This window comes from Lissotriton vulgaris, unplaced genomic scaffold, assembly GCF_964263255.1.
Source record: "Lissotriton vulgaris unplaced genomic scaffold, aLisVul1.2 SCAFFOLD_1649, whole genome shotgun sequence".
Classification (NCBI taxonomy): domain Eukaryota; kingdom Metazoa; phylum Chordata; class Amphibia; order Caudata; family Salamandridae; genus Lissotriton; species Lissotriton vulgaris.
Window position 1 is genome coordinate 277,840 of NW_028249463.1, and position 12,007 is coordinate 289,846.

The following is a 12,007-nucleotide window of genomic DNA, read 5'->3' on the forward strand; positions in this document are numbered from 1 at the left end:
CTCTTATTCTCTGATAGACTAATTAATCCAGACCCAGACAAGGTGCAAGCCCTTTCATCCACTTGCCCACACCCACGTTGTTACCATGCTACAATCCTTCCCAGTCATGGGCAGTTATTGCTCAAGATACATACACAAATTTGCTACATTGAGCACGCCATTAAGAGTCTTGACAAATAAAAATATACCATTTCAATTGTTTCGAGAATGGGACAGAAGTTTCAGAGACATTAGGCATGCAATTGAAAATGCAACTGAAATAGCCTACTTTGACCCCAAATTACATATGGGAATAACAATTGATGCAAGCCCAGTAGGGCTGGGGCACTCCTTGCTCAACACAATGCCCGTTCAAATGCTCTGAGACACATTATGGCCTATGCTAGTCGGAGTTTGTCTGAGACAGAACGTGCCTACTCACAGCTGGAGAAGGAGAGTCTGTGGTGTGGGCCTGCGGACATTTTCATGCATTCCGCTACGGAAAATGGTTTATTTTCATCACAGACCACCAGGTGTTGCTCCCAATCTTTGGAAACACGAAGGCCAAGAATCCCCCTCGCATTGAGAGGTGGGGCTTAAGATTTCAAGAGTATGACTATAATATTGGGCACAGACCAAGACAAATTAAACCTATCTCAAGTTTATTGTGAGATCTAGCACACAAGCCGGTCTATCAATGGAGTGAATCATTGTTGCCACCAGTACTGACAAAGACATAATCATCATCAAATAAATTATTTATAAGCAGTCATGGAGAAAAAGGACCCAGCCACCAAAAGGGCCCTACAAGATCAAGTGTGGTTGTCTTGGCTAGTCGAGAAGAAGCTAAAGGTATGCTACATTTCCAATTGTGTGTCCCCTAAGGTGATGCAGCACCCAGTGACAATGTCTTACGCTCCTGATCATGCGTGGGAGAGGTTTGACTTCTTTCGACCATTAGGAAATGGACACCATCTCATGGTAGTCATTGATGAATATTCGTGTCTTCCTTTGGTGGAAGACCTTTCTTCGACAGCCTGTGACTAGGCTACAGAACCACTTGATGACATCTTTACAATGTGGGCAATTCCTGAAATCCTCAAACATGACAACAGCCCACCCATTAACAGATAAGAGTTCAAAGAGTTTCTTGTCCAACTCAACGTCAAACACCAAAAGATTACACCTCTCTGGTCCCAAGCCAATGGTGCAGTTGAACAAGTCATGGGCACCCTTAAGAGAGTCATTCATCGAACGTCCTTGGAAGGAATCGATCTGAACCACACCCTGTGCCAGGGCCTCCAGGCCTATTGATCAACTCCTCACTCCACAAATGTTGGGACTTCAACCACCTTGCTATTTGTTAGAGCCATCAGAAGAATAATTACCTCAATGGACCTCATATGAATCATTAAATACTGGCCAGGTTCGAGACACAGACGTAACTCTGAAAAGGGAAATGAAAACATATGCAGATCAGCATCACCATGCCCAGGAGACAGTCTTTGACAAAGGAGATTGGGTATTGGTTAAACAGAAAATAAAATGGAAAGCGGACTCCCCTTTAGCCACAGATCTTCTATAGGTCGTGGCATGCAAAGGACACGTGATAATAGCATATCGCCCTTGATAATCCATCACTCGGCAAACATCACATTCCAAACACCTAACTTGTCGAGTCTTGAAACCATGTGCGAGGCAGACATGCCAGCAGATTCCAAGCAAGCAACAGAGACTGTCATTGTTGTCTCATCAGTGTGGACCTCTATCCTCTTGGATCACCTGGTCCTGCCAACAAGTGCAAGCACCTCGCCAACTAATTGAAGAAATTTGATTTTCGTGATGTAGCCACTTTTTATTTAACAAAGGTGGAGATGTAGCATATTGATATTATATGCACATGGACCTGCGTGGTTCTGGGGCGGACTCTGAACAGGTACTGCATCATATGCGGGAAGTTGTTAGGTTGTGGTTATTGTTCAGTATTATGTAATGTTTGACTGAAGCTCCTGTGTGGCGTATTTCATTTGCATGCTCCAGAGCTGGGGAGGATGCAACAAATGCTTGACATTCTTGGTTTCTCAATCTTACATAGCTTCTTCTTGCTGCAGGCAGCTAGAATGCAGGTTTCTCTCCTCTTTAGCGCTTATGTGTGGCGACACATCCAGCATCACCTTTTCCTCCGTGATCGCGACATACTCCAAACCTTCTTCCAGCAGTACTCCCAGAATGATTGAACGAGAACTACAGGTCTTGTTCCTGACCTGATAAAGGAGCAGGCTGCTCAAAATCACCAGCCCTGGAACTCAGACATATTCCCCAGTACACTTATGTGTATTGTCTGGAGCGGCTCTGTGACAAGCCTTGGAAGAGTAATATGTGCATGATGGTTGATGGTTGAGTCTATGATTCAGGTGTATGTGTCACATGCCGCGTTCTGCCATGCAGTTACTATTCCTACCACACAGATATTATTTCTGATTCAACACAGACATCCCCAGTTCACTTGCACATTACCTATAGTATTGTGTGTTTTAGAAATTGTACAGTCGTTGCTGGTAGTAAAACAAATTTAGATCACAAATGCCAATTTGGCTTGTAATCTCAGTTGCATAACAAAATGTACGGGACACAAATATTGTGATACAGTAATATTGTGTCAAAAATAAAAGTAATAATTTTACCTACTTTGAACGGACCTACACAAATATATTTTATTAAAAATTGTTGGTCAGAATATTTGCAAAAAATAATTTAAGTATATCGAAATAACACTATGGCTGCATGAAACTACAGTATCTATAGGAAGAGCATCGGTTGTTGCGCTAAAAACCTTTGCACCCTTTGAAAAATCTTAACAAAACGTTCCCCAAAAAAATTCATCCATCTCAGCTCATTCCTGGAAAGTTTTGGGGTGATGAAAAAGGAGGGCCTAAAAACATTTTTGCCATGCAATTATCATAGGAATTTAAAAAACTGATAAAGATGGGGCAGGGAGGGCGGAATAACCTTGACCCCTTGGCTCTTGTATTCATGCCACAGGTTCTAGGGTATTCATTTGGAACCCAGTTGGACCTAGTTAAGTCCTGTGTAGTCCCACGGGTGTGCCACAGGGTACAGAGGGACTGTGCAAGCACCTGAACGTGAGTCTTTTATTCTACCACAGTATATTGAGGTACTGCATGTGCAGCGGTAAAACAGGAGTACTCTGGGACCAAATATTTTTTTTAAAGCATGTGGTAAGGGAGTCCTTGGGAGAAGCGTTAGCATTCAAAGGGTGGATAGGTAAACAACAGGGGTTTGGCCACCTGTTGTGGGCTGGGTGCAGGGCTTGGTGACAGGCCAGTCTCTGTGGTCAACCCCAGCCAAAGGCCGTGAGCAGCTAGGGGTTCTGGTGCAGGGCGTAGTGGCTGGCAAGACTACATAGAAAAACAAATCCATAAACGGCTGAAGGCCATGCACCACCAGCTGAGGCGTGGGAGCAGGGCCTAGGAAAGTGTAGGACTATGGAGGCATCACATTTACTATTTCCACTACAAGAAAAAAAATAAGTAGGGCAAGTGGTAAACTTTGGTGGGGCTAGCTTTACTATTCCCACTCTTATCTGAGAAACAGTAGGTAAATCACTGGATTTTGGTGACGTTAGATTTACTATTGCCACTCCAATCTAAGCAAAAGTAGGGAAAGTGATAGGCTTGGATGGAGGGGTTTGATCCCGTGTCTCCAACCAATTGATCACAATCTATCAGCAGCTTACAAACACCTTCAGAGTAGCTCGCACACTTGAGTTCATTTTAAACAAGCACAAGGTCACATTTTCCTTTTAAAGTTAGGGGAAGATGTGTTAATTTACATTGGGCCCGATTCACAGAACTAACTTAAGACAAAATCCTAAACGTACTACCATTTTGGTATTCACAGAAGGCACTTACTCATTTTGGTATTCACAGAAGGCACTTACTCATTTCGATATTCACAGAAGTTAGGAGTCCTAACTTTAGGACTCCTAAATGACTTCTGTGAATATCGAAAGTGTTAAAGTTAGGTATTTTCTCAGTTTAGGAGTCCTAAAGTTAGGAATCCTAACTTTAGGACTCCTAAATGCCTTCTGTGAATACCGAAAGTCTTAAAGTTAGGATGTTTTTTCAGTTTAGGAGTCCTAAAGTTAGGAATCCTAACTTTACTACTCCTAAACTGAGACAAAATCCTAACTTTTAGACTTTCAGGATTCACAGAAGGCATTTAGGAGCCCTAAAGTTAGGACTCCTAACTTCTGTGAATATTGAAATGAGTAAGTGCCTTCTGTGAACACCAAAATGGTAGTAAGTTTATGATTTTGTCTGAAGTTAGTTCTGTTAATCGGGCCCTTTATTATCATCAGGCTGAAGATAGCAGGGCCTGATAATGAGTGGTGCTCAGTCAAATTAAGACCCAGGCTGGGTCACAGAGGTGAAGAACTAAAGTATTTAACTCTTAAATAAAAGTCCTTGCCAACTCAATTTTGAAGGGTGAGAACAGAATTATGTTTCTGAATACTTTTAAATGGGAGAAAATTAAAAAGAAAAGTTACCTTGATGATTAAGTTAACATCATTTCAATTTTCTCTCATTTAAAGGTGCTTCATTTACAAACAATAGGCCTGATTCTCCCAGTGGCCAGTAGGCACTGTGCAAAATTTACAACTGAAAAATACAGGTACTTTTTTAAATGGCAGAATTTTAAAGTGAAGAAAAATATTTCTATGAAACATTAAGGGGCCGATTGCAATCTCACTAGGAAAGCCCTCCGTACGACTCGGACCTGGAGGGCTTTCCTGGCGAATCGTGCTCCACGAGTCAGAGCGACCTATTCCAATGCATCCGTATAGTGATGGATTTGGTTCGCTTGGACTCCCTTTGCACTCTTTGGGAGCCTGTATACCGTACGCGTACACAGGCTCCAATAGGAAAAAGGGATGGGTGGAGAAAAGCCTGCACCCTTTGGTGGGCACCCCATGGTGCCTGCCATACTGTGCATAGCCTGAAAGGGGGGACCTGGGTACTCCTGCCAGACCTATTCGGAGGGCCCTGCATGAAGGGGGGCCTGCTACAACCCCTGACATCCCTATGGCCAGTTTGATGTAAACAACAGACAGCATTCGAACCTTGAGAAGTAGATACATTACAGTGCTGTAACAATAACAGCAACAAATGTGGCCATTTATATACAGAACAATACAAACGAATTGTTGCTTAATTAATGGCCAAGGAAAGCGCTATTTCATTTATCAACCTCAGAAGGATGATAAAATGAGGCAGCCCTACTCAGATAAAAAACCTATGAACTGCATTGCATGACACAATCATTTATGGTGGCACAGAGCACCACCAGGTTTATTGCTGCATCTTTTTTAAAGTGTCCAACCCTTATAAATAAGAAGTTGCCCTTGGTCTCCTTTACCCAATAAGTTAAAGTTGTCGGTGCCGAATTTTAAATCTCTCAGTCAGACTTCATTCAGCCTGCATTGATATTGTCATCAACTCCAAAGTAGTGGTCTTTCTGGTGGATTTTTTTAACTTTCGTAGTATTTTAATAGCAGATATATTTATTCCCAGATCAATCATACCTTACTTGAAGGGCCAGCAATCTGCTATGTTTACTTGGCCATACGAGACGGTCCCTAGAGTCCACACAAGGACATTGACTTTCACTAATCCAGGATATGTTTGTGTTTTTTTCGTCTGGTGCATAAAATGCATAATATGAAGAGGCACTTGTATCGGGGTGGAACAAGGGTGCTGTAACCAATACAGGCAGTTATTGCAGTGTAAAGATGGGAGAAGGCAAGAAACCACAAGCGAATAGTGGTTATAAGAAACTGTTTGATTTAAGGAGGAAAGAAAGGCAAAGAGAAAAGAAGAGAGAAGGGAAGCATTAAGGAAATACATAGTCAAGTCAAGTCAAATAATTGGTTTTCATACAGTGTTTTTATTCTTTGGCCATTTCTAACTGCTACAATTCATAAGTGCTATTATAATCAAATGTAATGGCACTCATTTAACCGGCCTTGGAAGGATGGGAGGCTCATTAGGCCCTACTGGTAAACGTGTGACCCGAACCCAAAGGATTCAGATATGTCAGTTGTGAGCATTATCTGACTTTGTGGCCCAATCTGAGTTTCATAGACTAATTTTGCAATCTTTCCACATCTGTAATTACGTTACCACTGGGGACAGATGGTAGTTACAAGGTACATTGTTACATTATTACTTAATTAACTATCTTGTTGTCTGTGATAGGAACATACTGGAGACTGGTTGATATCGAAAAACAAGGGTGCGACATGGGGGAGTATTAGAAACTGAGAGGTTTGTTTCGGGATTATAAATACAGATCTAATAATGAAATCACTGGTGGCTTGCTAATGGATAGAGGGAGGTGCACCAACCATCAGACAGATTTCCCAGGCCCGGAGAAGTCCCATCCATAACCTAAGATGCCTGACAAGCCTCTGGGCCACCCAATTATGTGGTGCTACAGCACGTCCTGTAAATGTTGCCACAGGGCTGGCTTTGGCGTTGGTAACGCCCAGTATGGCAATCATTCTGGTGCCCCCCCAATGACCTCCTTCTCCACTAATTCCCTCTCTGTCAGCTCCAACAGTGCACCACATTTCTCTATAGCACCTCTCTAACATACATTTAATTGTGTTATAGTATTGCTCATAGTACACTCACACTACGTTCTGCGATCTGCATGGTACACATTCTTTGCAGCAGGCACATTAACCCTCTGAACTACTTTAGGATGAATGAAAACTGATACTAGACAAAACTCTAATCTCTTTCCAGTAGGAACATTAATAGCCAGAGGTATCATTGACATTTGTATTGTTGTCAAAAACTGATGAACAACCAAGGAACACTGTAGCATGAGCTTTTAGACCCATAAGCTATTTTTTAACAAAACAACCCCCTCCCTCCCGAGGTCAGTGCAAGGTGCGGCTGTACTGGTTGCACCATTCTAAAGCCAGCCCATTAAGCTTCATCAAACACACAAAATCAGGGTCCGCTCCTCCATTCTAGCAGAGGTGCAACGCCCTACTAAAATGCCCCGAGAGTTGAAAAAGAAAATAGTAATGAAGTTAATTAATTACCATTTTATTTGTCATCCCTCCTTCCCCGAACCGAGTGTCAGGATGGGGCGGACCTGCTGAGGGGCAGCAGGGAGGAGCGTGTCTGCCTGGCAACTTCAGTTTAAAGTGCACATGTCCCTTTGGTGAGCCGTCTTGCGACGGCCAGCCAGACATATCAATCAATCAATCAATCAATGACACTTGTAAAGCGCGCTACATACCCGTAGGGTCTCAAGGCGCTGGTGGGGGGGGGGGGGGGGGTGCCGCTACTGCTCGAACAGCCAGGTCTTCAGCTTCTTCCTGAAGGAGAGGTGGTCTTGGGTCAGGCGCAGGTCGGTCGGGAGGGAGTTCCAGGTCTTGGCAGCCAGGTAGGAGAAGGACCTTCTTCCTGTAGTCGCTCTTCGGATGCGGGGGACGGCGGCGAGGGCGTGGTTGGCTGAACGGAGGTGGCGTTTGGGAGCGTAGAAGTTGACTCGGCTGTTGAGGTAGCTCGGGCCTTGGTCGTGTAGGGCTTTGTGTGCGTGGGTGAGGAGGCGGAAGGTGATTCTTTTGTTGACGGGGAGCCAGTGAAGGTCTCTCAGATGTCCGGAGATGTGACTGGTTCGTGGGATGTCGAGGATGAGTCTGGCTGAGGAGTTCTGGATCCGCTGGAGTCTCTTCTGGAGCTTGGCGGTGGTCCCGGCGTAGAGGGCGTTGCCGTAGTCCAGTCGGCTGGTGACGAGGGCCTGGGTGACGATCTTCCTGGTCTCGGTGGGGATCCACCAGAAGATCTTCCGTAGCATGCGCAGGATGTTGAAGCACGCCGAGGAGACGTTGTTGACTTGCCTGGTCATGGAGAGGGAGGAGTCCAGGATGAAGCCCAGGTTGCGTGCATGGTCTGTCGGTTTGGGTGCGGTGCCCAGGGCGGGAGGCCACCAGGAGTCGTCCCAGGCGGAGGGTGAGGGGCCCAGGATGAGGACCTCCGTCTTGTCCGAGTTCAGTTTCAGGCGGCTGGTCGTCATCCACTCGGCTACCTCTTTCATCCCTTCGTGCAGGTTGGCTCTGGCGGCGGTGGGGTCGTTGGTCAGGGAGAGGATCAGCTGGGTGTCGTCGGCGTAGGAGATTATGCTGAGGTTGTGTTTGCGTACGATGGCCACGAGGGGGCTCATGTAGACGTTGAAGAGGGTGGGGCTCAGAGATGATCCTTGAGGGACGCCGCAGATGACTTCGGAGGCCTCTGACTTGTACGGTGGTAGGCGGACTCTCTGTGTTCTTCCGTCGAGGAAGGAGATGATCCATTCCAGCGCCTTGTCCTGGATTCCGATGTTACTGAGGCGCCGTACTAGGGTGCGGTGGCAGACCGTGTCGAATGCCGCGGAGAGGTCTAGGAGGATGAGGGCCGCTGTTTCTCCATTGTCCATCAGGGCTCGGATGTCATCGGTGGCGGCGATGAGGGCGGTTTCGGTGCTGTGATTGGCTCGGAAGCCGGACTGTGAGGGGTCGAGGGATCCGTTCGTCTCGAGGAAGGCGGCCATCTGCTTGTTGACGGTCTTCTCGATGACTTTGGCTGGAAACCGGAGGAGTGAGATGGGGCGGTAGTTCTTGAGGTCGGTGGGGTCCGCTGTTGGTTTCTTGAGTAGAGCGCTGAGTTCGGCGTGTTTCCAGCTCTCAGGGAAGATGGTGGTGTCGAAGGATGTGTTGATGATGTCTCGCAGGTGGGGTGCGATGACAGCGTCGGCCTTGTTGAAGACGTGGTGAGGGCAGGGGTCGGTCGGTGATCCGGAGTGGATGGAGTTCATCGTGCGGATGGTGTCTTCGGTGCTGAACGGGGTCCAGGCGTGGAGGGTGGTGGTGGGGGGTGGTTGTTCGGTCATGGTGTGCGTTGGTTGGTTGTTGAAGCTGTTATGTATGTCCGCGATCTTGTTGTGGAAGTATGAAGCCAGGGAGTTGCAGAGGTCTTGCGAAGGGGTGATGTCGTTGTTTCCTGCGCTGGGGTTGGAAAGCTCTTTCACGATGTTGAAGAGTTCCTTGCAGTTGTGTGCGTTGTTGTCCAACCTGTCCTTGAATGCTGTTTTCTTGGCGGCGTGGATCAGCTGGTGGTGTTTCCGGGTGGCCAGCTTGAAGGAGGTCCTGTTGTCCGGTGTCGGTTCCCTTCTCCAGACTTTCTCGAGGGCTCGGCAGTTCTTCTTGGAGCTCTTGAGTTCGTCGGTGAACCATGGAGCCTTCTTGCTGCCGGGTCTGCTAGGCGGGGTCCTCAGAGGGGCGAGTACGTCCGCGCAGTTGCTGATCCACTTTGTGAGGTTGTCGGCGGCCTGGCTGGGGTCCGCTGAGCTGGCAGGAGGGTGCTGGCTCAGGGAGGTGGCGAGCTGGTCTGCTGTGATCTTGTTCCAGCTTCTGCGGGCGGCCTGTTGTTGGTGGTGGTGGGTCGTCGTTCTCTTGAAGGTGAAGTGGACGCAGCTGTGGTCCGTCCATTGAAGCTCTGTGGCGTGGCTGAAGTCGATGTCTGTGCTGGAGGAGAAGACTGCGTCGAGTGTGTGTCCGGCGAGGTGGGTGGGGGTGGACACCAGTTGCTTCAGTCCCAGGTTGGCGAGGTTGTCGAGCAGGGTGCTGGTGTTGTGGTCGTTGTTGTTCTCCAGATGGAAGTTGAGGTCTCCCAGGAGGATGTAGTCGGCGGAGGGGAGGGCATGCGGGCTGACGAAGTCGGCGATGTCCTCGCTGAATTGTGTGCGTGGTCCGGGGGGTCGGTAGATCAGGGTGCCTCTGAGGGTGGTGCACACTTACACACTTTAAGCCTCTCAATCCAGCTGTTTTAAACAGATGTATGACGTTACAACGCATACTTTTACAACGCATACCTTTACAAAGCATTTTTTACAACACAACATCCATTACAACGCATTTCATTACAACGCATGCCATTAAAACGAATTTTTAAAAACTACTTTTACAGCGCATTCCATTACAACGCATACTACCTTTACAACGCATACCATTACAACGCATAGCATTACATTGCATGTAAGGTAAGTATTGGATAGTGTAGGGGTAAAAATTACTATTCTAACTCCAGGGGTGCAACAATAGGGTAAGTGTTGGATAGTGTAGGGGTAAAAATTACTATTCTAACTCCAGGGGGTGCAACAGTAGGGTAAGTGTTGGATAGTGTAAGGGTACTATGCGTTGTAATGTTATGCGTTGTAATGGTATGCGTTGTAATGACATGCGTTGTAGTGGTATGCGTTGTAGTGTCATGCGTTGTAATGGTTGCGTTGTAATGGCATGCGATGTAATAGATATTGCGTTGTAAAAGTTTTGTTGTAATGGTAGTGTGTTGTAAAAGTTGCGTTGTAAAGGTTGTTTCCTGTTTTAAACCAGCTGGTTTGAGAGCAAGTGCAGGCCTCAGGAGCACTGAGAGAGACCGCTCCCTCCAATCCTGGCACTTCTCTCAGGCTGGCATGAGAGAAGTGACGGGATTGGTTAAGTAAGTTGGCTGGGACCCTGGATATAACAAAAGAAGTAGAGGACCAGAGCGAGGAGGACATGTGCTGCATGGTAAGTAACTTTATCTTTTTTTTGTTTAATATTTAATGAAATTGTCCCCTTCCCTCCACTTCATGAAGTTGCCAGCCGCCACTGTAATGGGAGGAATGATTGCCACAAGTATAACCACAGTCAATTGCTCTGGTAGCATTCCAACACGCTATTCTTTTGCCTACCATGCTACCTCAGTTTGGACCGAGCCATATGCAAATGAGTCTCCGGCCATGCTCCAATAGGAACAGTCCAGCCCAAACTACCAAGCCAGACCCTCTCTGAACCGAGACATAATCAAACAAGCAAATGTTTTGCCCTGAATGGGTCTCTTCACTCAATTGTAGCTTTCATGTAAGTCCGAGTCCACTACCCCCCACCCTGCCCCTTCCTTGCCCCACTGCCCCGCAACACTACCTCTGCGTGCCGCCACAGGCTACATGTGTCAGGCTCTCCCCATCGTGGTTTTGTGAACCATTCTAACAGAGATCCAAATGTATTCCTGTGCTGCTGCATTCACCCCTACACACTCTCCATGCTCACTCTGCCTCATATCCACAAAGCAAACCTGTGTCCATCCATTCCCTTAAGGGACAGAGCTAAGGACCTTGGTTAAAGGGACTCGCAGAGCCCTTCCTTCAGCTTGCGATGCTGGTAGACCATTTGTTCCCAAGTAGGTAAAGGAAGAAGGCCTTTGCCTCCCATTAGGTTTACTTGCTGCCTCCTTTGCCAGTATGTCCCAGTTCTACCAAAGGACAGAGGTAACTGCTACTGGACAGAGGTGTCTACTTGGTGTGCCATTCCTGACTCACAGAGCCCTGCTCAGTTCATTGTCACAGGCCCTCAGCGTACATGCATGATTCTAGTGTGTGCTGAGACAAACATGACTCTCCCTTCAGCAATGCAGAGAATATTCCCATCACAACAATTGTAACACAAACATCCGCAGATCACTTGCAATGTACCGACAACCTAGACTATTGTGCCCAGTCGTGGCTCGTGGTAAAACAGATTTCTATATCCGGCCAAGAGTGCCCAGGGGACTTGACGTCTTATCTAGTTTGCCACTTTCCTAGTTTGCTGCACATCATTCACGGTAACAGTCTCCAGCTCTCTGTTGTCACGCTGTCTTCACTAGCAGTCCTTATGGAAGCTGGTTAGTTGTGTTATGGCCCCACACCTTCTGGAAGGCAGCAGCAAGGGGGCAATACACAAAGCTATGTGCGGCTTAAAATCTGTTTAAGGATGAAACGTTGTGTATGGGCTGACGTGTAGCAATCAAGGGTGCATCAGGCCTTGTGGCACCGGGGTCTATATGCCTCAGGGACCCAGTGAACCCCAATAGGGCCTTATTTATTCTACCCAAGTAGCGGTTGAAGATCCATTTTCCTTGCTTACACAAGG

The 12,007-nt window shown here is 46.9% G+C and overlaps 1 protein-coding gene across 1 annotated transcript in view; it reads right to left on the bottom strand.

Moving 5' to 3' along the window:
* Nucleotides 1-12,007, bottom strand: part of LOC147663566 (B-cell receptor CD22-like) — a 348,558-nt gene that overhangs the window by 239,287 nt on the left and 97,264 nt on the right. The window lies entirely within an intron of this gene.